This window comes from Bombina bombina, chromosome 5, assembly GCF_027579735.1.
Source record: "Bombina bombina isolate aBomBom1 chromosome 5, aBomBom1.pri, whole genome shotgun sequence".
In the NCBI taxonomy this organism is placed as follows: Eukaryota; Metazoa; Chordata; class Amphibia; order Anura; family Bombinatoridae; genus Bombina; species Bombina bombina.
This window is the reverse complement of record NC_069503.1, coordinates 976,042,364-976,063,548: the sequence shown is the minus strand read 5'-3', so window position 1 is coordinate 976,063,548 and position 21,185 is coordinate 976,042,364. Positions and strand designations below refer to the sequence as shown.

At 38.5% G+C, this 21,185-nt stretch overlaps 1 protein-coding gene across 1 annotated transcript in view; it reads right to left on the bottom strand.

The window, feature by feature from the left end:
* The window catches only part of NECAB1 (N-terminal EF-hand calcium binding protein 1), a 721,255-nt gene that overhangs the window by 301,911 nt on the left and 398,159 nt on the right, over positions 1 to 21,185 (bottom strand). The window lies entirely within an intron of this gene.

Here is a 21,185-nt window from a genome sequence, read left to right as displayed (position 1 = left end):
ACAGAGATTAAAGTGCTAAGAATGGTAGTACTTAAAACACAACCTAGTTAAAATGGGTACCAGACCGCATGTCTTATTATTATATTTTTTCAGGGTAATCAGGCAGGGCATATAGAACACCCCCGATAGGGGGCGGAACAGGGATTAAAGTGCTAAGAAAAGTACTAATTAACACAAGCTAGTTATCATGGGTCCAACACCGTGTGTCTTGATGCTATACTTTGTCAGGGTAATCATGCCGGCCATATAGACCTCCCTTGATAGGGGGAGTAACAGGGATTACAGTTATAAGAATAGTACTACTTAAACACAACCTACTTACCATGGGTCCAAGACCAGATGTTTTATTATTATACTTTGTCAGGCTAATCATGCAGGCCATATAGAGCTCCAACAAAAGGGGGGGGGTAAGAGGGATTCAAGTGATAAGAAAAGTTTTACTTAACACAACAAAATTACCATGGGTCCCAGACCGCGTGTCTTGTTGTTATACTTTGTCAGGGTAATCATAACCACCATATAGAACTCCACCAATAGGGGGAGTTACAGGGCTGAAAGTGCGAAGAATAGTACTACTTAACACAACCTAGTTGGGTCCAAGAACGCATGTTTAATTATTAGACTTTATCAGGGTAATTATATATCTAACAAATCTATCTATTTCTCTTCTATCAATTCTATCTAACTATCAATCTATGTATATCTATCTATCCTATCTATCAATCTATCTTCTGTCCGGGATGTTTTGAGACAGCCACTTGTGTTTCTGACAAATTTGAAGTAGGAGGACAGAACAATCATCTTCTTCCATCTCCCGGTTCCACAAATGAAGGCCATATAGACCTCATCTGATAGGGGGAGTAACAGGTTGTAGTAAAATGTTAAGAATAGTACTACTTAACACACCACGGGTCACAGACCGCATGTCTTATTGTTATACTCTGTCAGGGAAATTATATATATTTCAAATCCATTTATTTATATATCAAATCGATCGAACTATCAAACGTATCGATCAAATGTAGATTGCATCTATTGATCAATGTAATTTGTATCTATAAAATGTATATTACATATTTTGGTTGATGTCATTCGTATCTATAAAATGTATATTGCATCTTTGATTCGATAACATTCTTATCTATCAAATGTATATTGCATCTATTGATCGATGTAATTCGTATCGATCGAATGTATATTGCATCTATTGAGCTATGTACAGTGTATCGATCATATGTATATTGCATCGATTGAGCTATGTTATCTATGTATCTATCTATCAAATCTATCTCGTAGTTGTGCAAGTGGACTGTTTGCGGTTGATTGCGGTGCGTAACACTTGGAGTTTGCTCTGTCACTGTGATGCGGCCGTAACCCTTACACTACCTGATAGATACGACATCATAACTGATGTTTTAAAGCAAGTTATTGCAAACTATTTGGGAATGTTAGTTGATTTAGGCCCATTATGGCTTAAAAGCAGACTCTGCATAAACTATGTAATTTTCCATGGGAGTTTTGCCAGGGATCCCCCTCCAGCATGCGACAGTCCAGGTGTTAGTACCCTTGAAACAACTTTTCCATCACTATTGTGGCCAGAAAGAGTCCTTGTAGGTTTTAAAGTTCGCCTGCCTATTGAATTCAATGGCGGTTCGCGAACAATACCGGAAGTTTGAGTCCGCCATTCGCGAACCGAAAATTTTAGGTTTGCGACATCACTAGTAGTAAGTCCTCATCTGGAATATTGTGTACAGTTCTGGAGACCACATCTCCAGAAGGATATAAACAAACTAGAAACTGTCCAAAGGAGGGCTACTTGCTACTTAAATGGTACATGGTCTAAAAAAATAAAACATACAAAGAAAGACTCTTTGATCGAAATATGTATTGTTTAGAGGAGATACGTGAAAGGGGTGACATGATAGAAACCTTTAAATATATGAAGAGACTTAATAAAGTGGAAGCTGAAAGCATTTTCCACAAAACAAAAAAAACAAAACAAGAAGTTACAATCTTAATTTAGAGGGTAGCAGTTTCAGAAAAAATGAAAAAAATGTTTTTTCAAAAAGGGTGTGAATTCATGAAATAAACTTACAAAACAAAACCTGTCAGAAACAGAAACAATGCAAAAAGAACATAAGCACCACACCAGAGAGAATCTAAGTGGAGATCAATGTTGTACATAAAATATATATATTTAATAAAGCTTGCCGAATGCTCACTCACAATTAAAACCTTGTCCAGAGCTGAGGTACACTACATAAGAACATCAGGTAAAATTATGATACCCAGAAACATCAGTGATCCTTAGAGGGCTGCAGTCTTTCACTTCTGAACAGCTGCTGTCTCGTCCCAGGTCTCTTTTCCTGTTTCAACGATCCGTGGCAAGTGTAATGATAGTTCAGCTCAAAGTGTGACCAAAAGTTCAAATCACAATCCTGTATCTGTCAGGTCCACTCTTAATAAAAGCGTATGTTCATACACATGAATAAATTAAACAAATATCCGTCTAAAATGCCAATAATGTAAGGGCACTGCAGTAATGCTATGGCTTGTGGGCGTGGTCTCCCTGATCCTTGTGCAAGAAAGGCGTAACCTTGATCCAACCTCCCTGTTCCTACTCCTTGACCCATTGCAATCTGGATTTTGCCCCAACACTCAACAGAGACAGCAATCATTAAGATTACCAACAACCTACTTAAAGCAAAATCAAAAGGCCACTTCTCTCTGCTTATGCTCCTTAATCTGTCTGCAGCTTTTGATACTGTTGACCACACTCTTTTGTTTTAAACCCTAAAATCCTTCGGTTTTTGTGACACAGCCCTCTTGTAATTCTCTTCCAATCTGTTTAACTGTACCTTTAGTGTAGCCTTCTATGGGGCATTCTCTGAACCTTTACCACTTTCTGTTGGGGTCCCGCAAGGCTCTGTCCTCGGTCCCCTTTTCCTCTCAATCTACACGTTATCATTAGGTTCCTTAACCCCTTAGTGACCAGAGCACTTTTCCATTTTCTGTCCGTTTGGGACCAAGGCTATTTTTACATTTCTGCGGTGTTTGTGTTTAGCTGAAATTTTCCTCTTACTCATTTACTGTACCCACACATATTATATACCGTTTTTCTCGCCATTAAATGGACTTTCTAAAAATACCATTATTTTCATCATATCTTATCATTTACTATAAAAAAAATTATAAAATATGAGGAAAAATGGAAAAAAACACACTTTTTCTAACTTTGAACCCCAAAATCTGTTACATATCTACAACCACCAAAAAACACCCATGCTAAATTGTTTCTAAATTTTGTCCTGAGTTTAGAAATACCCAATGTTTAAATCTTCTTTGCTTTTTTTGTAACTTATAGGGCCATAAATACAAGTAGCACTTTGCTATTTTCAAACCATTTTTTTTCAAAATTAGTTACATTAGAACACTACTATCTTTCAGGAATCCCTGAATATCCATTGACATGTATATATTTTTTTTTAGAAGACATCCCAAATTATTGATCTAGGCCCATTTTGGTATATTTCATGCCACCATTTCACCGCCAAATGCGATCAAATACAAAAAATTGTTCACTTTTTCACAAATTTTTTCACAAACTTTCAGTTTCTCACTGAAATTATTTACAAACTGCTTGTGCAATTATGGCATAAATGGTTGTAAATTCTTCTCTGGGATCCCCTTTGTTCAGAAATAGCAGACATATATGGCTTTGGCATTGCTTTTTGGTAATTAGAAGGCCGCTAAATGCCACTGCGCACCACACGTGTATTATGCCCAGCAGTGAAGGGGTTAATTAGGGAGCATGTAAGGAGCTTTTTGGGGTAATTTTAGCTTTAGTGTAGTGTAGTAGACAACCCCAAGTATTGATCTAGGCCCATTTTGGTATATTTCATGCCACCATTTCACCGCCAAATGCGATCAAATTAAAAAAAACGTAAAATTTTTCACAATTTTAGGTTTCTCACTGAAATAATTTACAAACAGCTTGTGAAATTATGGCACAAATGGTTGTAAATGCTTCTCTGGGATCCCCTTTGTTCAGAAATAGCAGACATATATGACTTTGGCGTTGCTTTTTGGTAATTAGAATGCTGCTAAATGGCACTGCGCATCACACGTGTATTATGGCTAGCAGTGAAGGGGTTAATTAGGTAGCTTGTAGGGAGCTTGCAGGGTTAATTTTAGCTTTAGTGTAAAGATCAGCCTCCCACCTGAAACATCAGACCCCCTGATCCCTCCCAAACATCTCTCTTCCCTCCCCTACCCCACAAATGTCCCCGCCATCTTAAGTACTGGCAGAAACTCTGCCAGTACTAAAATAAAAGGTATATTTGGGCTTTTTTGTGCATTTTTTGTTAGCATATTTACATATGCTTCTGTGTAGGGATCCCCCTTAGCCCCCAACCTCACTGATCCCCCACCAAACAGCTCTCTAACCCTCCCCCTCTGACTTAATGTGTGCCATCTTGGGTACTGGCAGCTGTCTGCCAGTACCCAGTTTAGTGAAATAAAAAATGCTTTTTTTTTTTTTTTTTTTAAATATCCCTTTTCTGTAGTGTAGCTTTCCCCCCCCCAAGACCAACCCCCCACCCCTTCCAGATCCCTTAGATGCTTAAAAAAAAAAGAAGTTTATTTCATTTTTTTTTAACTTTTCTTTTAACTTTTTTTCTGTAGTGTAGCGGTTCCCACCCGCTCCCGCCCCGTGCACGCGCCCGCCCGCCACCCCCGTGCACGCTCGCGCCCGTGCGCGCCCCCGTCGGCTCCGCTTCCGATCCCGCCCCCCTCCACCTTACACATCTCACCGATGGCCTCCCAAGTCGGCTCCCACCCACCAACGATACCGACCATCGATGTCCGGTGCAGAGAGGGCCACAGAGTGGCTCTCTCTGCATCGGATGGCCAGACAGTGTTCTTGCAGGATGTCTCGATATCGAGGCATCGCTGCAATAACCGGAAAGCAGCTGGAAGCGAGCAGGATCGCTTCCAGCTGCTTTCCACACCGAGGACGTGCAGGGTACGTCCTTGGTCATTAACTGACATCCTTTAGAGGACGTACCCTGCACGTCCTCGGTCGTTAAGGGGTTAATAAAGTCCCACCGGTTTCAATATCATCTGTATGATGATGTCACCCAAATCTACCTGTCTGCACCAGAACTATCTCCTTCCTTGCTAACAACTGTTGATAACTCCATCATTACCCCTATCCCACATGCCTAATGTCTTGGGGTCACACGACTCACATCTTTCTTTCATTCCTCACATTCAGTCTTTGGACAAATCCTGCTGATTCCAACATAAAAACATTTGTAAAATTAGACATTTCCTTACACAAGACACAACTAAGATTTTAATCCACTCTCTCATCCATTCCTGCCTTGACTACTGCAACTGTATCCTCTCTGGTCTCCCTAGCTGCTGTCTAGCTCCTTTACAATCTATAATGAATGCCTCTGCTAGGCTCATCTTCCTTACGCTCCGCTCTTCATCTGCTGCACCTCTCTGCCAATCCCTTCACTGACTTCCTCTTGCCTCCAGAGGATTCTAACTGACATACAAAGCCCTCAACTGCACTGCTCCCCCCTATAGGGTATATTTATCAATGTGCGAGTGGACATGATACGAAGTAGCGTATCATGTCAGCTGCACATCGACAAATACTGACAGCATACGCTCAGCATTTATCATTGCACCAGCAGTTCTTGTGAACTGCTGGTGCAATGCTGCTCCCTGCAGATTCGCAGGGGTTGTCAATCAACCTGATTGTATTCGATCTGTTGATTTCTGTCCGCCACCTCAGAGCAGGCAACAAGTTATGGAGCAGCGGTCTTTAGACCGCTGCTTCATAATTTCTGTTTCCGGCGAGCTATACAGAGCTTGATAAATATGCTCCTATATCTCAGATCTTGCCTCCAGATACTCTCCCTCCTGTCCTATTCACTCTGCTTATGACCTCTTATTCTCCTCCTCTCTTGTTACCTCATCACATTACTGTCTACAGGACTTCTCCAGACTGGCTCCTAGCTTGTGGAACTCTCTGCCTCACTCCTCAAGACTCTCTGCTAGTTTTGAAAGTTTCAAATACTCCTTAAAGACTCTACTGTTCAGGGATGCATACAACCTACACTAACCATTCCTAATCCCTGTTCCTCTCCTCCTATGCTATCCCCTTGAACCCCCTTAGCATGTAATGAGAACAGCTGTCTGCAGATCACCTTCACAAGAGCTGACTACAACAGTGCAACTCTCGACAGGGCCCTCTACCCATTTGATTCCTATAAATGTTACTGTGTATACCACACCTATGTTTATAGCGCTGCAGAATCTGTTGGCACTCTATGAATAACTGATAAAAATAATAATAAAGGGAAGGATCTTAGACAAATGGTGGTGATCAGGAACAGCAGAAAAAGCAAGAAAGGGCAGGAACGGGTTAACAACCTAAAATTAAAGCAAAGGGTTAAACTGAAAATAACCCCCCCCAAAAAAATAACAACCCAAAACGTATTCAGCAAGGCAGCACACGTTTTGCTAGACACACTGTAGCACTGATCTGTCTTCCTCTCTCCCTCAGATCGCAGTGAGGGAAGAGAGGAAGCAGACACAGTAGTAACAGTCAATGATTCCTTCATTCAACATTGTTGCAGTGACTGATCTTCACTGCTCCTGAGTGCTGATTGGATCCAGGGAGAATGTTTGGGTTGGTATAGGTATAAATATATATTTGTGCAAAAATCCATCAGATATATATTTAAATATATACAAAATACCAGTATAGGCGCTATTAGTCCCTGGTAAGTTCGAACATATTGCTAAAAATAAATACACAGAGCGCCTCCTAAAAGGCTAAGACACTAGTAGTGACAAGATTATTTAAATAAAAAATATATTGAAATTCTATAGGGGTATATAAAATATTTTATAAGCTACTTATAGCTAAAATATACAAACACGATACAAAAGTGGATCCACTTAAAATTAACAATAAAATATGCATATATCTATATAAAACAATACAATTGTGGTTAAAAACCACAACAATATACAATCTTAATCACAAAATAAATTACAATAAAACAGCTGTTGATGGTTGGATAAAAAATATAAATATATAAAAACATCAATTTACTGAGTAGGTGTCCATAAATATGTAGGTCCCAAACTTTAAATTCTTTCCAGAGAGTGAATGTCCAATATGAAGATTCTATTTTAAAACAGTTATCCTTATATATCCCTCGATAAACGGTGAAATGATGAAGTGTGTAAAAAAGAAAAACGTAGTGGTTTTCAAATCAAATTTCAAAAATTATTGTGAATATCCAAAAAAATCCTGAAAAGATGATGTGATGAAGTGGGCATGAATAATCAAAAATGTGTGTACACAAAAATGAAAAAAGAAAAAGGAAAAAATGTGAAAAAATAATCCAAATGAATATTTAGGATGTGTTAAAGTGAATAACACACTTATAAAGTGACCCTTATGTGAATACAAGATGTGAAGAGATGCTCCTAAAAAGTTATTCCTGTGTGTAAACGATGAAAAAATACAGAAATGGATCCTATGTCTCAGGGATCAATTCATTCAAAGATATACCTGTAATAAAACAAATATAACATAGTGCAAAACTGCTATTCAAACTTAGTCAGTAATTGAAAAGAAGCTTACCATATATGTCAACGCGTTTCGGCCCTAAGAACTTGGCCTTTATCAAGACTATAGATGGATTAGCATGGTAGCTCCTTTAATAGCTATTACTGGCCAATAAGTGCCACTGTTGTTTTGGAGCCAAAAAATAACCTCTACTTCCTGTTCCTGTTGACCTGGAAGTAAAAAAATAACCTCTACTTCCTGTTCCTGTTGACCTGGAAGTAAAAAAATAACCTCTACTTCCTGTTCCTGATGACCTGGAAGTACTATTGAGTTTATTCTATTTTTCTATATATGTTCCTAGTTTCATGGTAAATTCATGCTATGTTTCAAATAAAGTACATGTTCATTTTTATTTGTTAATATTTGAAAGATAATATTTGCCTAAAATCGGCAAACCGGAAGTGTGTGCTCAGTCATTTATCACCATGGAAACCAATATAAGAGTGAATGAATAGAACAATTTCCAGTCATACATTTAGATTTACCATGCCTGATCTGAGAATAGGCTTAATCTATCCTAAGGTAACTAGCTATTTTTAGGCTGCTTGTTAGGCCCTTCTTTGACAGAAAAGAGTAGTGAATGAAAAATGTATTCTACTTAGGGAAGACATCAAAGTAATAAATATTATAGTGGATATGACACTATTAAGGAATACAATAAAATAAAATAGAAGATTCTTATTTAAAAAATATAACAATCTAAAAGGGTCCTAAAATGTAAGCAATAATATCACTGTCCCTATAGAGATATCTATTTAGGAAAAGCGTATAGAATGTCTTCTGGAATGTCATATATATTTTTTATATACCCCTATAAAATTTCAATATATTTTTTATTTAAATAATCTTGTCACTACTAGTGTCTTAGACTTTTAGGAGGCGCTCTGTGTATTTATTTTTAGCACTACATTCACCTTTTTGGGGGCGCTGGTACCCACAATACTAGGAGCTACAGACACAAGGTTGAGCGCTGTCAGATTTTAACAGATTTTTAAGTTCGAACATATGACTGGTTGTCCTCTTTGGGAATGTCACCTTTGAAAATGTCACATATTGAAGAAGAGGGAATATCACTGAGAGTTCCCATGGTGAGTAATCACTGTTGAAATTCAAGGCAATCGCTGACATCACTGAATGTTGCCTGTAGTCAGTTGCTGCTCGCGAGAATAGTGAGAATTTCTCAAACTCCCTAATATCAAGAGAATACTGGATATGAAGAGCAGCAGCTCCTGACTTATAGGGAGACACTTTTTTTTAAAAAGGGCAGTGATTTGTTTGTGTGGAACACCAACAACCCTTTAAAATGAGGCAGATAGTGATACTTTCACTGCAACAGGATTAACCCTTAGAAAAGATACATTGCAGTGAATCAGCATTAATCCGTATAGTGATGTAAACCCAAAGAGTCCCATAGGCAGGTAAGTCCCAGAGATTCTGTAGTAAACCTGTAGTGTAGTGAATATATATATATATATATATACAAAAGTAGGCAAAGCACACTCCTAACTTGTTCCTGAAAAAAGCCTTGGGTGCAGCAAACAAAGTACACAGTCTTAAAGCAAAAAAGCGCACTCCAAAGGACTACATGAATATCCACTTTATTATGTAAACGTTTTTAGAGCTGAGTCAGCTCGTCCTCAGACAGACAGGAAATCTGAGGACGAGCTGACTCAGCTCGAAAACGTTCCCATAATAAAGTGGATATTCATGTAAGTCCTTTGGAGTGCGCTTTTTTGCTTTAAGACTATATATATATATATACAGTATATATATATATATATATATATCAAAGATTAGATTAAGCGCCACAGGTGTTTACCTTCTAGCTTTATACGCGAGGCCTCCTAGCTGGCCTCAAAATAGACTGATAGATATTAGAAAATGTATAAAGCGCCTGAAAGGCTGGGTAATATATAAGTCACTGTTCTGACCAAATATTTAGGTGTTCATGATAAAAATTGAAAATGAAAATAAAATGTTAAAATATTAATTTAATACAACAAATTACAATAGTATAAAAACAATAAATGTAGACAGTGGTACAATGTGGATGGGAAATCCCAGGCCAAAGTTACATAAAATCCAGATCTAATAAATGTCCAAATAATGTCCAACAAAATAAAAGTTTCCAAAAACCAAGTGTCTAAATTTTATATCAAAAAAGTCACTAAAATAAAATCTATAAAGTCAAAAATGGTGGTGATGACAAAGCTGATGTGGTGAGGTGAAAAAATGTGAAAAAATGTGATGAAAAATATGAAAATATATAATGTGAAAAAACAACTCAAAAAATTCCAAAAAATTCCTCAAAAAATGAGTGAAAAGATTAATAGTAAAAGCAAAAAATGAAAAAGCAAACAATCCTCCAAGTGTGATCCTAGTAGTGGTTGTGTCTTTCAATTTTAGTGTAGAAATGCCCTATAAAAAATGTAATCTGCCGCCCCCGCTATCGCTGACCCCTGCATATTTTTTTTAACCCCTAATCTGCCGCTACGTAAACCGCCGCTACCTACATTATCCCTGTGTACCCCTAATCTGCTGCCCCTAACACCGCCGACCCCTATATTATATTTATTAACCCCTAATCTGCCCCCCACAATGTCGCCTCCACCTGCCTACACTTATTAACCCCTAATCTGACCATACAGGTAAAAATGAAATTACTGAAAATCTGCTTACCCACTGTCAGATGCAGGCGTTACTCAAACTGTGACTCATATTAAGAGGCTAGGTACTTGCATTCCTCCCATTAACGTATATACGGAGCAACCATAGAGTCTAACCCCCCTGCTCAGTCATGCAGTGCCTGTCTCGTGCCTCAAATTTACCCAACACCAGCCCTACAAGCCCTATAGTATAAAGGCCCGAGAATCAATGCGATCTACGGCCACCAAAATTGAGAGGATGTAGAAGGTTGTATTTCCCCTGCTAGGTGAAATAAGCTCTCAGCTAATTATTGTGGGATCATGTCTAATAGTAAGTCTTATAAAAAAAAAAAACACATTTCTCTCTATTTGGAAGTTAGGCATGGTATCAGTGATCCCAAATGCATTATTCTAAGTTAGTTTTGCTATTTGTCTCCAAAGTAATAGGTCTGCCGGTTCGTTCATTCTGGCTATTTGCCCAAAATGTTCCGTGTTGAAATCATCTAGGGACTTACAAAAATGGAAGCCAGCAAATGCAAATCCATGTCCACAGCAGACTTCTGCAGAGAGGTGTTGTCCGTTACCTGAGGGAAAGCCGGGTGCAGCAGAGAGAAAACTCCCTGCCTAAATAGTTCTGCCACTGCTGACAATTGCGATTATCCGTAGTCAATCAATGTTTTTGGGGACAGTAGTCTGAGGAGTAGAAGTGATTTTGATCTGACCTCCATGTCCCAGGGTGAGCATCCATTAACCTACGCCAGTCTTGCGGCTAGATTTAGAGTTTGGCGGCCAAAGGGGTGCGTTAGCTACGCGTGCTTTTTTTCCCCTGCACCTTTTAAATACCGCTGGTATTTAGAGTTCACAGAATGGCTGGGTTTTCAGTGCGTTAGGCTCCAAAAAGGGAGCGTAGAGCATAATTTAACGCCACTGCAACTCTAAATTCCAGCGGTGCTTACAGACGCTGCCAGCTTCAAAAACGTGCTTGTGCACGATTCCCCCCATAGAAAACAATGGGGCCATTTGAGCTGAAAAAAAACCTAACACCTGCAAAAAAGCAGCGTTCAGCTCCTAACGCAGCCCCAATGTTTTCTATGGGGAAACACTTCCTAAGTCTGCACCTAACACCCTAACATGAACCCCGAGTCTAAACACCCCTAACCTTACACTTATTAACCCCTAATCTGCCGCCCCCGCTATCGCTGACCCCTGCATATTTTTTTTAACCCCTAATCTGCCGCTCCGTAAACCGCCGCTACCTACATTATCCCTGTGTACCCCTAATCTGCTGCCCCTAACACCGCCGACCCCTATATTATATTTATTAACCCCTAATCTGCCCCCCACAATGTCGCCTCCACCTTCCTACACTTATTAACCCCTAATCTGCCGAGCGGACCGCACCGCTACTATAATAAAGTTATTAACCCCTAATCCGCCTCACTCCCGCCTCAATAACCCTATAATAAATAGTATTAACCCCTAATCTGCCCTCCCTAACATCGCCGACACCTAACTTCAATTATTAACCCCTAATCTGCCGACCGAATCTCGCAGCTACTGTAATAAATGGATTAACACCTAAAGCTAAGTCTAACCCTAACACTAACACCCCCTAAATTAAATATAATTTTTATCTAACGAAATAAATTAACTCTTATTAAATAAATTATTCCTATTTAAAGCTAAATACTTACCTGTAAAATAAACCCTAATATAGCTACAATATAAATTATAATTATATTATAGCTATTTTAGGATTATATTTATTTTACAGGCAACTTTGTATTTATTTTAACCAGGTACAATAGCTATTAAATAGTTAATAACTATTTAATAGCTAAAATAGTTAAAATAATTACAAAATTACCTGTAAAATAAATCCTAACCTAAGTTACAATTAAACCTAACACTACACTATCAATAAATTAATTAAATACAATACCTACAATTATCTACAATTAAACCTAACACTACACTATCAATAAATTAATTAAATAAAATACCTACAATTATCTACAATTAAACCTAACACTACACTATCAATAAATTAATTAAATAAAATACCTACAAATAAATAAAATTAAATAAACTAACTAAAGTACAAAAAATAAAAAATAACTAAGTTACAAAAAATAAAAAAATATTTACAAACATTAGAAAAATATTACAACAATTTTAAACTAATTACACCTACTCTAAGCCCCCTAATAAAATAACAAAGCCCACCAAAATAAAAAAAATGCCCTACCCTATTCTAAAATAAAAAAGTTAAAAGCTCTTTTACCTTACCAGCCCTGAAAAGGGACCTTTGCGGGGCATGCCCCAAAGAATTCAGCTCTTTTGCCTGGAAAAAAACCACATACAATACCCCCCCCAACATTACAACCCACCACCCACATACCCCTAATCTAACCCAAACCCCCCTTAAATAAACCTAACACTAAGCCCCTGAAGATCTCCCTACCTTGTCTTCACCTCACCGGGTCCCGATCTGTCCAGAAGAGGGTCCGAAGTCTTGATCCAAGCCCAAGCGGGGGGCTGAAGAGTGACGTCCATCCTCGGGCTGAAGTCTGGATCCAAGCGGCGGCTGAAGAAATCCATCATCGGGCTGAAGTCGGAAGTCCATCATCGGGATGAAGTCTTCTATCAAGCAGCATCTTCAATCTTCTTTCTTCCGGAGCGGAGCGGAGCCATCTTCTTCCCAGCCGACGCGGATCCATCCTCTTCTAACGACGCCTACTCGCTGAATGACAGTTCCTTTAAATGACGTCATCCAAGATGGCGTCCCTCGAATTCCGATTGGCTGATAGGATTCTATAAGCCAATCAGAATTAAGGTAGGAATATTCTGATTGGCTGATGGAATCAGCCAATCAGATTCAAGTTCAATCCGATTGGCTGATCCAATCAGCCAATCAGATTGAGCTCGCATTCTATTGGCTGATCGGAACAGCCAATAGAATGCGAGCTCAATCTGATTGGCTGATCCAATCACGCAATCGGATTGAACTTGAATCTGATTGGCTGATTCCATCAGCCAATCAGAATATTCCTACCTTAATTCCGATTGGCTGATAGAATCCTATCAGCCAATCGGAATTCGAGGGACGCCATCTTGGATGACGTCATTTAAAGGAACCGTCATTCGGCGAGTAGGCGTCAGTTGAAGAGGATGTTCTGCGTCGGTTTGGAAGAAGATGGCTTCGCTCCGCTCCGGAAGAAAGAAGATTGAAGATAGAAGACTTCATCCCGATGATGGACTTCCGACTTCAGCCCGATGATGGAGTTCTTCAGCCGCCGCTTGGATCAAGACTTCGGACCCTCTTCTGGACCGATCACTGAACCCGGTGAGGTGAAGACAAGGTAGGGAGATCTTCAGGGGCTTAGTGTTAGGTTTATTTAAGGGGGGTTTGGGTTAGATTAGGGGTATGTGGGTGGTGGGTTGTAATGTTGGGGGGGGTATTGTATGTGTTTTTTTTGGGGGGGCTTTGTTATTTTATTAGGGAGCTTAATATTTTTCTAATGTTTGTAAATATTTTTTTATTTTTGTAACTTAGTTCTTTTTTATTTTTTGTACTTTAGTTAGTTTAATTGTATTTATTTGTAGGTATTGTATTTAATGTATTTATTGATAGTGTAGTGTTAGGTTTAATTGTAACTTAGGTTAGGATTTATTTTACAGGTAATTTTGTAATTATTTTAACTAGGTAACTATTAAATAGTTATTAACTATTTAATAGCTATTGTACCTGGTTAAAATAAATACAAAGTTGCCTGTAAAATAAATATTAATCCTAAAATAGCTACAATATAATTATAATTTATATTGTAGCTATATTAGGGTTTATTTTACAGGTAAGTATTTAGCTTTAAATAGGAATAATTTATTTAATAAGAGTTAATTTATTTCGTTAGAATAAAATTATATTTAACTTAGGGGGGTGTTAGGGTTAGAATTAGCTTTAGGGGTTAAAGGTTAGGTGTCGGCGATGTTAGGGAGGGCAGATTAGGGGTTAATAGTATTTATTATAGGGTTATTGAGGCGGGAGTGAGGCGGATTAGGGGTTAATAACTTTATTATAGTAGCGGTGCGGTCCGCTCGGCCGATTAGGGGTTAATAAGTGTAGGCAGGTGTAGGCGATGGTGAGGGGGGCAGATTAGGGGTTAATAAATATAATATAGGGGTCGGCGGTGTTAGGGGCAGCAGATTAGGGGTTCATAGGGATAACGTAGGTGGCAGCGGCGTGCGGTCGGCAGATTAGGGGTTAAAAAATTTTAATAGAGTGGCGGCGATGTGGGGGGACCTCGGTTTAGGGGTACATAGGTAGTTTATGGGTGTTAGTGTACTTCAGAGCACAGTAGTTAAGAGCTTTATAAACCGGCGTTAGCCCAGAAAGCTCTTAACTACTGACTTTTTTCTGCGGCTGGAGTTTTGTCGTTAGATTTCTAACGCTCACTTCAGCCACAACTCTAAATACCGGCGTTAGAAAGATCCCATTGAAAAGATAGGATACGCAATTGACGTAAGGGGATCTGCGGTATGAAAAGGTTGCGGCTGGAAAGTGAGCGTTAGACCCTTTAATGACTGGCTCCAAATACCAGAGGGCGGTAAAAACCAGCGTTAGGAGCCTCTAACGCTGGTTTTGACGGCTACCGCCCAACTCTAAATCTAGGCCTTAGTGAGGTTATGTGGTTGTAATAGCTCCTTTAGCCAGGCGGAGGAAAATTGTATGCACACTTCTCCTGGCTTCTGAGTCATCTTCGGGATCTCTAGTGAGATATCATCCACAGCCTCCATCTGCACTAGAGTAGGGTGTAGTGATTTTAGCTGTGGGCCGCCTGAAGGAGATGCCTGTTTCCCTCGGTGTGCGTGGACAGTTTTGAGAACCTCCATGTCTCGTTGCTGAGGGTTTAAGGAATCCACAGTTGGTAGCGGTCATTTAGTCAGGGAAGATAACAGTGAAGCAATGCTCATCTTTAGGGTCTGGAAGTTAACATCAATGAGCTTCTGGGTGCGAAGTTCCCAGGCCTCTACCGCCTCCATGTTGAAACTGCACCTCAAGTACAAGCGAGCAGCTCGCAGACATATACTCCCCAACGCTTAGATGTGCAGAAAGAGTTAGGACAGTTTAGAGGTCCGGGGTAGAGTATATTGTGGTCAGCTAGATCCTCTGACAATAAAGATTGCCAAGGCCAGCGGGCCTAGTAGATGAAATAGTAGCGCTTACAGCATGACAAGATTGAGATGTCCTAATCTTGCATAACTTCTCAGTGTAGATCTTTGTCTTGTTTGAAATGCTCAACCAGGTATATATGAGATATTGGGCATAAATCTAGGCTTTTAATATTAGATTTTTTTCCCCATTTTTTAGGTTATAAGCCAGGAGCTCTGCTCATACACGTCTGTCCTCATCAGCAAATGCCTCCGCCCCCATGTAGTGAATATTTTAATATCTCTTTAAGAATAAAAATAATATATTCTGCTATGTGCAGAAAATTGCATTATGAAATATGCAATATTATCTTTTTATGTTGCGCTTTTAAATAACCATGATAGTGTTTGCATGACCTGTGGGTATTTTCAACTTTTTTTGGCTCTATTGAAATCTACGGGGGAATGCAATTTTCCATTTGCAAAAGTCTATTTGCTACCATGATTTTTGGGAGCGCAAACTTTTTTACTTTCAACTAGTGCGAATCTCTGAGCGCATACATATATACTTCTAGTGGTTTTAACACTTGAAAACAAACTACCGTTCCACTCTTAATCTAGCCCAATGTTTTTTAAAAGGACAATAAACACTAAATAAATGCTAGATAGAATGATTCTTGCTGAGATATCAACCAGTTGCACCAAATAAAGGTGTAATATACTCACAGTATATAATGCTGATTACCGGCTCCTTCCCAGTGCTCAAAAAGAAAACGATTTCACAGATACTATCATAAAATGTATCTTTATTTTATCCCAACGCGTTTCAACGGTCCCAGCCGTCTTTTTCAAGAGCAATAAAATTGTACAATCATAAAAAGTGCTTTACAAACCAAAGCACTTTGGTTTGTAAAGCACTTTTTATGATTGTACAATTTTATTGTTCTTGAAAAAGACGGCTGGGACCGTTGAAACGCGTTGGGATAAAATAAAGATACATTTTATGATAGTATCTGTGAAATCGTTTTCTTTTTGAGCACTGGGAAGGAGCCGGTAATCAGCATTATATACTGTGAGTATATTACACCTTTATTTGGTGCAACTGGTTGATATCTCAGCAAGAATCCCTTTGTACCCAGAAACAGGAGAGGACAAGAGGGATACGAATAAACCAGCGCTTCCATTCAAAACACCAAATCATTTTGCACAGATTTTTGGAGAGACTGTGGGATGGCTGCGGTTTGACATTCTTAAAGGGAAAGTATCTAATCCATATTGTACACTGTGTTGTAAACTTAGATAGAATGATGCATTCAAAGAAAAGATTAGCCTGAAAATAACATGTAGATGTATTTTTATAAGTTTTATTAGCTTTTTAAATATTGACAAAATAAGTGTAAGGTTTTAGTGTCTATAAAACAATGGGAGCTGCCATGTTGTAACTTAGGTTACCTTCTCTGCTGTGGCCAATTAGAGACAGTTATAAATAGGTCACTAGAGTATGCAGTCAATAGCTGTGCGGAATATAACAGTGTTCTGCACTTTCATTTCTAACAGGAACTGAAAAGCTCTCAATTTCAGAATAGAATTTCAGGAAAAGGGGACAAAATAAATAATGAAAGTGTATTGCAGAGTTTATATATATATATATATATATATATATAGATACAACTTATTTTCTATTACCATCTCAAAGTGTAATGTCCCTTTAATAAACATACTCCGTTGTGTGACATGCTGCAGTGTAGAAGGAATCAAAATACAGTACAGAATTGAATAAAGAAGTACAATTTCACCTGGCAAATTACCAGGTATGCATTTAGGGTTTATGATCTATCATGTCCAATCAAATGATCCCTCCCCTAAGCATCTCTTCCCTCACTTCTCTGCTGCTTTGAATCTTCCTGCTGATTATAATAATCAACAGCTGCCTATACTTCAAACAAAATGACAATCTGCGTTGTCCAGTTGATCACAAGAGATACAAATTCATGCTGTTTTAATTGTAACTGCCTGAAATATTTTCGACTGCCTGTCAAGTTTAGCTATATTTGTCTATGAATATATAAGCCTATGGATAATCTGTGGCGCTATATATACACCTCACAAGATAAAGGAATAATGTAGATCTTTGTATTACTTATTTTTCTCCTTTCTAACTATTTAGTAAATTGAGAAGGAGCTTGTGTTATAAGCTTATTTACTGTATGACAACATTCAATCACCGTAAAAACACGATTTGCATGTGCAGGTACAAAATACTTATTATTAAAGTTTGCCTTAAATGTAAATTATTATTATGTCTCTAACAAACTAAAATTTGATAAATAATAATGTAAACGTTACCAGTTATGTATTTTAAAAGGACAATATCTACTAGAGATGTGTACAGGTGAAAAAATTGTTTTGTTCAAAAGTTTGGTTTTATTTTTTTCCAACGTTCAGTTCTGCTGAATTTCCTTCATTCGTTTTGGATAAATAGCAAATATATACAACTCATTTTAACAAAAATCCTATAATATAGAATTTGAACAATTTAAAGAATCTATCTTTTAATGCTAACAGAACATATGGCGCTTAAAGGGACATGAAACCCACATTTTTTCTTTCCTGATTTAGTAAGAGCATGTCATTTTAAACAACTTTCTAATTTACTTCTATTATCTCATTTGCTTCAGTCTCTTGATATCACTTGCTGAAAAGCATATCTAGATATGCTCAGTAGCTGCTGATTGGTTGCTGCACATAGAGGCCTTGTGTGATTGGCTCACACATGTGCATTGCTATTTCTTCAACAAAGGATATCTAAAGAACTGAGCAAATTAGATAATAGAAGTAAATTGGAAAGTTGTTTAAAATTACATGCCCTGTCTGAATCATGAAAGTTTAATTTTGACTAGACTGCCCCTTTAATGCGCTCAATTTCAGATTTTTGCACGAGTCAGGTACCTCACTATTACAAGTTGAAAGTAAAAATTTTTGCTCACGCGCTAAACCAAACACATGCAACCCTCTTAGCATTCCAGTACACTTGCTTCTCTCTGTACATGCAGGAACAACCAAGCTTTAGACCTCATAAGCTGATTTTCTCCATAACAAATTCATGCCACAGCCATCATCAACCTATCTAAGCAAATGTACTTCTCACTAATTGCTCCCCTATGGCACACTACTTCACATCTGTGGCAGAAGATGAGGTGTTCATTCTTTTGTCATATAAATTAGCCCCTTTATCCTATTCCATCACACCTCATTCCGTCCTTCTTTGCCACCCCAATTCCAGCTCTTAACGATCTGTTTAATATATCTTTATTTAATCACATTCTTTTTCTCCTAGTGCAACAGACACTCATAACACCAATTCTGGAGACTCTTTTCCTTGACCCAGCATCTTTCTCTATCACCTGATCCCTCTTCTTTATCTTGCCTCTAAACTTCTCAAACAATTAGTCTACAGCTTTCTATTTAGACTTCTATCATCATACACTTTGCTTGACCCTCTTCAATCTCACTTTTGATTGCACTAAATGACTTGCCTTCACTAAATTGCTTGCTCAATACCAAAATCAACAAACAACTCTTACTGCTTTTTTCCCTTGACCTTTCTGATGCTTTTGGTATTGCTAAACACCCTATGCTACTAAACATTCTCTATCTTGGCTTGAGTGACATCAACCTGTTATGGATTCAATTTTAACTGTCTTAACATTCTCTCTCTTGAACCTCCTCCCACCATTTTCAGTATCTAAGCCCCCTCTTCTTTTTTGATATACAGGTCTGCACTCAGTGGAGGCTCCTCTATAGGAGCACTTGAGCAGTGAACCCCCTGACTCCTGATGAACAAAAAAAAAAAAAAAGAGTGAGAAATAAAAAAAAATAAAATTAAATTTTAAACCTTTTTTTCTGATTTAAATAAAAAAAATCTCCAGGCTCCACTGCAGTTTTGACTTAAAACATTTAAAATTTCTGTTTTTAATTATTTAGGCTGAAAGTGGAATGGTCTTTTGCCTTATACTTTTATCTATCGCACATGCTGTGCAGTGCGATAGATAGAAGTATAGGCAAAAGCCCTTTCCACTTTAAAACTGCATTGACTGCAGCGCCACCTACAGGCCAGCCCATAGCCTTCTTAAAGAGCACAGCTCTTAGTGTGCGAGACCGAGAGCCAGCTGTCACGTGACACACGCAGACTAAGAGCTGTGTGTGGGAGGAGGTGCATCGTGGGCTTCAATCACAGGGACTCAGGGAGGCGTGACATCGGGCATCATCTCATCGTCATCGGCTGCTGGCGGGAACTACTGAAAAGGAGGGAGCTGCAGCAAGACTGAGTGCCTGTCAAGTGAGTTTTTTTCCATGTGGCATGTGTCACAGTGTGATTGATTTTATGTCTGTCAAGCAGGGCCGCCATCAGGGTGACAGTGACTACAGTCAGGGGCCCTGCCATTCTAAGGGACTGACATAGCACATGACCGGCGTAACTGCTCTTTATTTTTTTAAAGAGTTGAGACTGTGAGCAGCTGTTGTATCAAAAAATTAAGCTTGATTTAAAAAAAATTAAACAGGGGGATCTGGGGGGAGTCGGGGGGGGAGTGGGGGGGCAATGACATTACTGAAATTGAAATCGGCTGTCTGCAAACATCAAACAGTGATGATGTTAGTAGTGTTGTGAATGGTTAGGGGGCGGGACAATAGAGTGCACGGGAACTTCCTGAAACTTACTGGGCCCTGCTATGAGGCAGGAGCTGATGGCCACACTGTCTGTCTCTCTGGAGGACTCAGCAGGGTGGGAAGCTTGATCGTTTTTGAGACTGACAGTATTGAAGGATTCTAGCTTGGAAGACAGCAGCAGCAGTAGGTAACTGTATATTTATAATATAAGGAATTGGAAAGGAAGGATTAAGGAGTCACACTGTCACAACAAGGGACTACACTACACACTATCCCCCCTGCTCTGGCACACAGACAGTAGTCACAGTAATATACTATTACAAGGGACTTTGTGGCTAACAAGATTAACCCCTTCTATACTTCCTCTAAAATCTATGTCACAGGGAAACAATGTGTGTATGTATGTATATATATATATATATATATATATATATATAAACTTGTGTACAGAAATACCCTTGCCAAGTTGCCAATGCCATTATCCATTTTCTTAATGTTTTTGCTATGGGTGTGTATGTGTTTGCAATGGCAGCTATGTCCCCTATACTCTATTTTGTGCTGATTAAGAATGCAGTACTTTGTGATATTGACTGTGAGATTTGGAAATCTAATAGCCAATAAATAACTTAAAATTGTCTCCTTCTTACTACTGCAAACTACTCTGACACAAAAATAGACATGAATGCTTTGTGCCCACAATAGACCTCTATTTGATGGCATTTCTAAAAGTCAAATAAAAAGCTTTTCATTAATGAAAGCTTCCACATGTCTATGATAATATAATATATTCACTTTTATAGCTCTGTTGTATCACTAATTAAAAAAAAAAAAAGGGTTTTGTTGTGTTCTGGTGGATATTGCCTATAATATGTATGAGATGTTGGCCAGAGTCCTGCTAAAAAAAATAAAACACTTATCCTCATGTATAGTGTGTGTGTGTGTTTTATCACTAGCATAGAAGGCCCATTTTGTTAATTGTTTAACTAGTGATGAAAAGGTTAAAAAGTGTGCCCTTGACTTCAGCAGATTGCTAAATATTTCTTCTTTACATGGAATTATGTAAA